This window comes from Salmo trutta, chromosome 11 (genome assembly GCF_901001165.1).
Source record: "Salmo trutta chromosome 11, fSalTru1.1, whole genome shotgun sequence".
In the NCBI taxonomy this organism is placed as follows: domain Eukaryota; kingdom Metazoa; phylum Chordata; class Actinopteri; order Salmoniformes; family Salmonidae; genus Salmo; species Salmo trutta.
The window spans coordinates 19,430,572-19,436,571 of record NC_042967.1 but is presented as its reverse complement, the minus strand read 5'-3'; the positions used below and the strand labels follow the sequence as shown (position 1 = coordinate 19,436,571).

At 40.7% G+C, this 6,000-nt stretch overlaps 1 pseudogene; it reads left to right on the top strand.

The window, feature by feature from the left end:
• Positions 1-2,660: 2,660 nt before the first annotated feature.
• On the top strand, positions 2,661-4,246 carry LOC115202403 (GTPase IMAP family member 7-like; annotated as a pseudogene).
• Positions 4,247-6,000: the final 1,754 nt, after the last annotated feature.

Genomic DNA, 6,000 nt, shown 5'->3' with positions numbered 1-6,000 from the left:
GGCTTGGAATAAGCATCACCAATAAATCACAGTTCAAACTTGTAGTATTTACCTGTCTGTAGAATGCCATGCATTTTCAAGAAACCGCCAACATATGACCTTCATCTGCAATTGGGCTAAAAGATATTCACAAGTTGATCATGACATGAAGCGATATAGGCCTATTTCAGCACAGGATGGGTAGAGGAACATCAGTCTGTCCAGCAGATCAACGTGGTTTTAGGTGTAAACAAAATTTGGAGATGGGATAAGTGTGTTGTCAGAATCTCTATTCTTGTCTTATTAGTTCAACCCTTGGTCCCAGATACACTATATACATACAAGTATGTGGAAACCTCTTCGAATTAGTGGGTTCAGCTATTTAAGCCACACGCATTGCTGACAGGTGTATTAAATTGAGCACACAGCCATGCAATCTCCATTGACAAACATTGGCAACATAATGGCCCTACTAAAGTGCTTAGTGACTTTAAACGTGGCACCGTCATAGGATGCCACCTTTCCAACAAGTCAGTTTGTCAAATTTCTGCCCTGCTCGAGCTTCCCCGGTCAACTGTTAGTGCTGTTATTGTAAAGCGTAAACGACTAGGTACAACAACGGCTCAGCCACCAAGTGATAGGCCACACAAGCTCACAGAACAGGACTGAAGCGCGTAGCACGTAGTACGTAAAAATCTTCTCTGCTCGGTTGCAACACTCACTACAGAGTTCCAAACTGCCTCTGGAAGCAACGTCAGCACAATAACTATTAGTCGGGAGCTTCATGAAATGAGTTTCCATGGCCGAACAGCCGCACACAAGGCTAAAATCACCATGCGCAATGCCAAGTGTCGGCTGGAATGGTGCAAAGTTCGCCACCATTGGATTCTGGAGCAGTGGAAACGCGTTCTCTGGAGTGATGAATCACACATCACCATCTGGCAGCCGACGGACTAATCTGGGTTTGGCAGATGCCAGGAGAACGCTACCTGCCCGAATGCATAGTGACAACTGTAAAGTTTGGTGGATGAGGAATAATGGTCTGGAGGCTGTTTTTCATGGTTCAGGCTAGGCCCCTTAGATCCAGTCAAGGGAAAGCTTAACGATACAGGGTACAATGACATTCTAGCAGATTCTGTGCTTCCAACTTTGTAGCAACAGTATGTGGAAGACCCTTTCCTGTTTCAGCATGACAATGCCCCTGTGCACAAAGCAAGGTCCATACAGAAATGTTTTGTCTAGATCAGTGTGGAAGAACTTGACTGGCCTGCACAGAGCCCTGACCTCAACTCCATCAAACACCTTAGGGATGAATTGAAACGCTGACTGTGAGTCAGGACTAATCCTAAAATCATGGGCATTAATGTGGAGTTGGTCCCCCCTTTGCTGCTATAACAGATGCCACTCTTCTGGGAAGGCTTTCCATTAGATGTTGGAACATTGCTGGTTGGGCACTGATGTTGGGGTTGGGCACTGATGTTGGGCGATTAGGCCTGGCAAACTGTTTCCACGAAGTTGGAAGCACAGAATCGTCTAGAATGCAATTGTATGCTGTAGCGTTTTCCCTTCACTGGGACTAAGGGGCCTATCCTGAACCATGAAAAACAGTCCCAGAAAATTTGAAGGGGTGTCCACATATTTTTGTATGTATAGTGTAGATACATACATACATATATACATCCACAGGATCTTACTCAGGCCTACATTATTTGTAGTGTTTTCAATATATGATTTGTTAAACTTTGATTTCAATGGTTTTTGTTTGGCATACAAGTGAGAACTGAGTCAAAGCGTAGGTCTGTTGCCGTGGAAATGACTTCATGCACTCCAAGCTTTCATTATGCCCTTTCCATGAAACTGTGACATTGTATCACAACCTGTGAATGTGTGGAAGCCTGACAAAGGCAAACACTTGTGCATTCCAAGCTTCTCGTAGATGGTGATGATACAAATCTCCAAATAACTTTTCCCCCATACCAAAAGCAACCCATAGCTTTATGGTTGGATAATCCTTGGTAAGATAGTAGAACAGACCAGCAAGGAGGACAATGATGTCTGTATCCACTTTTGAAATTATAATGGTCTGTGCACCTGTTATGAAGGGCATCTTTAAGATGAAAGCATACTCATGTCTGCCTCTTCCTTGTCTCATTCCAGCATTGATGTCAGAGAGCCCTTTGAGACCACAGACTCATCAGTTGTAGCGTAGATCTCCTTTCCATCTTCAGATTCATCTTCACACCTTCTGTGTCGACATTTTGAAAATCTCCTGTCATTAGGATTTCTGAGAAAGTCCAAAAACATACATGGAAAATTGGTTGTATCCCCAACTTTCTTTCAGACGCATTTTACTCGCTTCTATTGCGGCTGTTAAACTGGTGTTCTATCCAAGGTAGTAAGACACTGCTGCCATATTCGCCAAATGTGGAAACTTGGTGGGTAGGCAAGAAATGGACAATGACAGCTCTGTCAGTGGTGTTTCCTTTATTTTTGGCTGTTACCTGTAGATAATGTCATTGTACATTTTCTTAGAGTTTTGTATTTTATAGACCAAAAATGCAAGTTTAAGAAGCAATGTGAGACAGAAAAGGTAGCTTTAGTAGCTGTTCTGTAAGATAACATTTCTCTCTACAGATCAACATCACACTTCAGACCTCTCTACAGATCAGCATCACACTTCTCTCTCTACAGATCAACATCACACTTCTCTCTCTACAGTAACAACATTTTATTTTTCATCCAACAGAGACCCTGGTCGCTCTGGTTGGGAACACTAGACCTGAGAAGAGCTTGACAGCATTCCAAAAACCAAACATGACTGGTGAGTTCTTACTCTTCACATCACTGTATGTAGGCTACAAGACAGAGATGGAAACTTTTTTTGTTGTTGTGGGTTTTCACAAAATATTTTGTTTTTTATTACATTTTTAATACATTTTAATAAAATGAATGGAGGATTACATGTAGCTTCATTTATAGATAATGTCATTGTTAATTTGCTTACAGTTAATATTCTATAGACCATCAATGTCTAAGAAGTAATGTGAGACTGAACATGTTTAGTAGGTGTTCCATAAGATGACCAAACAGAAAGAATATCAACGTTAGAATTCTTTCTAAAGTCACAATCTTTCCTTCTTATCCAACAGAACAAAATGAGGACGTCCGGATTGTTCTGGTGGGGAAGACGGGAGCTGGGAAGAGTGCATCAGGAAACACCATCCTGGGGAGAGAAACTTTTGAGTCAAAAATGTGGTCTAATTCTGTGACATCAACATGTGAAAAGAAAAGAGGAGAGGTGGGTGGGTGGGCAAAGTGTAGCTGTTATCGACACACCTGGCTTGTTTGACACTAAGTTAACACGGGAGGAGGCAGTGAAAGAGATCTCACAGTGCCTGTTTTTCTCCGCTCCTGGTCCTCATGTGTTCCTGGTTGTGATCGCGCTGGGAAGATTCACTGACGAGGAGAAGGAAACAGTGAAGATAATTCAGAAATTATTTGGTGTTGAAGCATCGAAATACACCATGGTTCTCTTCACAAATGGAGACCTTCTTGATGATGATGATGAAACAATTGAAGACTTCCTGAATGGAAATACAGATCTGGAGACTTTAATTGCCAAATGTAATGGTGGATATCATGTTTTCAAAAACAATGATCAGAATCCATCTCAGGTCACTGAGCTTCTTGACAAGATAAACAAGATGGTGAAGTTGAATGGAGGAAGTCACTACACCACTGAGATGTTCCAAGATGCAGAGAGGGTGATTGAGGAAGAGAAGGAGAGGCTCCTGAAAGAGAGCGAAGAGCAGAGACTCAGAGAGATGGAAGAACTGAAGGCAAGGTTTGAAGGAGAGCGTCTAAGGGAAGAAGAAGAGAAGCTGAGGAGAAAACAGGAACGTGAAGCTAGAGAGAAAGCTGAAATATTAAGGAAAGGTGCCATAATCGGAGCAGTTGTGGGAATAGTTGGGGGCCCAATTGGTGTGAGAGTTGGTGCAGCAGTGGGAGCTGGAGTGGCAGCTATAGTAAATAGATGCAGAACACAATGAGAGTCCATAGCTAACAGTGCTGTACATTCTACAAGTTGTTTGACTTCATTACTTGATATTTAAATCTTCCTCTATATACACAGAGTAAACCAAACATTTGGAACAACTAATATTGAGAACTGTTAGAGTATAAAAGAGTGAAAGTTTGCATTGCCTTTCCTATCAACCTGGAAAAGGGCCTAAATACATTAACTGGAACAATTCAAGGCAGCCACGCTCTTCAGCCAATCCAGAGAACACTACACATTAACTCATATCTCTTCTCAGAATCTACAGGATAAAATCCTTGGAAATATATTTTAGTCATCACTACTTACAGAATGAACATAAAGATAGATCTGGGTATCGCACATTTGAGAGCACAGAATTGTACATTTCCCTGAGTAAAGATGGAAGTTAAGGGTATTTCTGCCTGTCAGGCTAAAAAGCTACTGAAGGGAACATTGGACAATAGATTGTATTTTGCTGGATAGAAATAACGTATGTGTGCCTTGTTGCATGAGAAAATGTAACAGACCTTGAGGGGTTACTTCCTAGTAACAGATTTGATAACAGAAAAGCAGGAATGTACCTATGGGTCTGTCTGGGTCTGGGCATCACAAGGAACCGACATATAAAGGTTCTCTCATACAGTAAGAATATTCAAACACCTAAAATGGCAACAACAAAAAAACTTGAATAAAAACTGCTAGATCTACACTTCAAAACCTCTCACATGAACAGGAAAGTAGCTCTGCCCCGAAAATAACCTAATCACAGACTATACATCATCACTGGACTATCTAGACTGAACACTTGGAGAAAGACATCTATATGGATGTCTTACTGTAGAAACAAGTCAGGAGATATGAAATATTGAGGTCACCACCAGTGGTGAAAAAAGTACCCATTTGTCATACTTTCAAGTTAAAGTAAAAATACCTTAATAGAAAATGACTCAAGTGAAAGTCACCCAGAAATACAGTTTTATTAAAATATCATTAAGTATCAAAACCAACATCCGGTGAAATTGCAGAGCGCCAAATTCAAAAACAGAAATACTCATAATAAAAATTCAGAAAACATACAAGTGTTATACATTGGCTTAAAGATTAACTTCTTGTTAATCCAACCGTTGTGTCAGATTTCAAAAAGTCTTTACGGCGAAAGCATACCATACGATTATCTAGGTTAGCGCCCAGCACACAAAACATTACAAACAGTTACCAGCCAAGTAGAGGAGTAACAAAAGTCAGAAATAGCGATAAAATGAATCACTTACCTTTGATAATCTTCATATGGTTGCACTCACAAGACTCCCAGTTACCCAATACATGTTTGTTTTGTTCGATAAAGTCCCTCTTTATATCCAAAAACCTCAGTTTTGTTGGCGCGTTTTGTTCAGTAATCCAATGGCTCCAAGGCGGTCACAAAAGGCAGACGAAAAATCCAAAAAGTGTCAGTAAGGTTCGTAGAAACATGTCAAACGATGTTTATAATCAATCCTCAGGTTGTTTTTAGTCATAATAATCAATAATATTTAAACCGGACAATAGCTTGGTCAATATAAAAGAAAAACAAGAGAGGCGCACACTCAGTCGCACGCAGTAAACAGGTCTGGGGACTTTCCACTATCCACTGACTCAGTGGTCTTACTCTCTCCTTTTTCAGAATTCAAGCCTGAAACAATTTCTAAAGACTGTTGACATCTAGTGGAAGCCATAGAAAGTGCAATCTGAGTCCTAAGTCATTGGATACTGTAAAGGCAGTCAATGGAAAACTACAAACATAAACAATCCCACTTCCTGGATGGATTTCTCTCAGGTTTTTGCCTGCCATATCAGTTCTGTTATACTCACAGACATTATTCTAACAGTTTTGGAAACTTTAGAGTGTTTTCCATCCAAATCTACCAATTACATGCATATCTTAGCTTCTGGGCCTGAGTAACAGGCAGTTTACTTTGGGCACGCTTTTCATCCGGAGGTGAAAA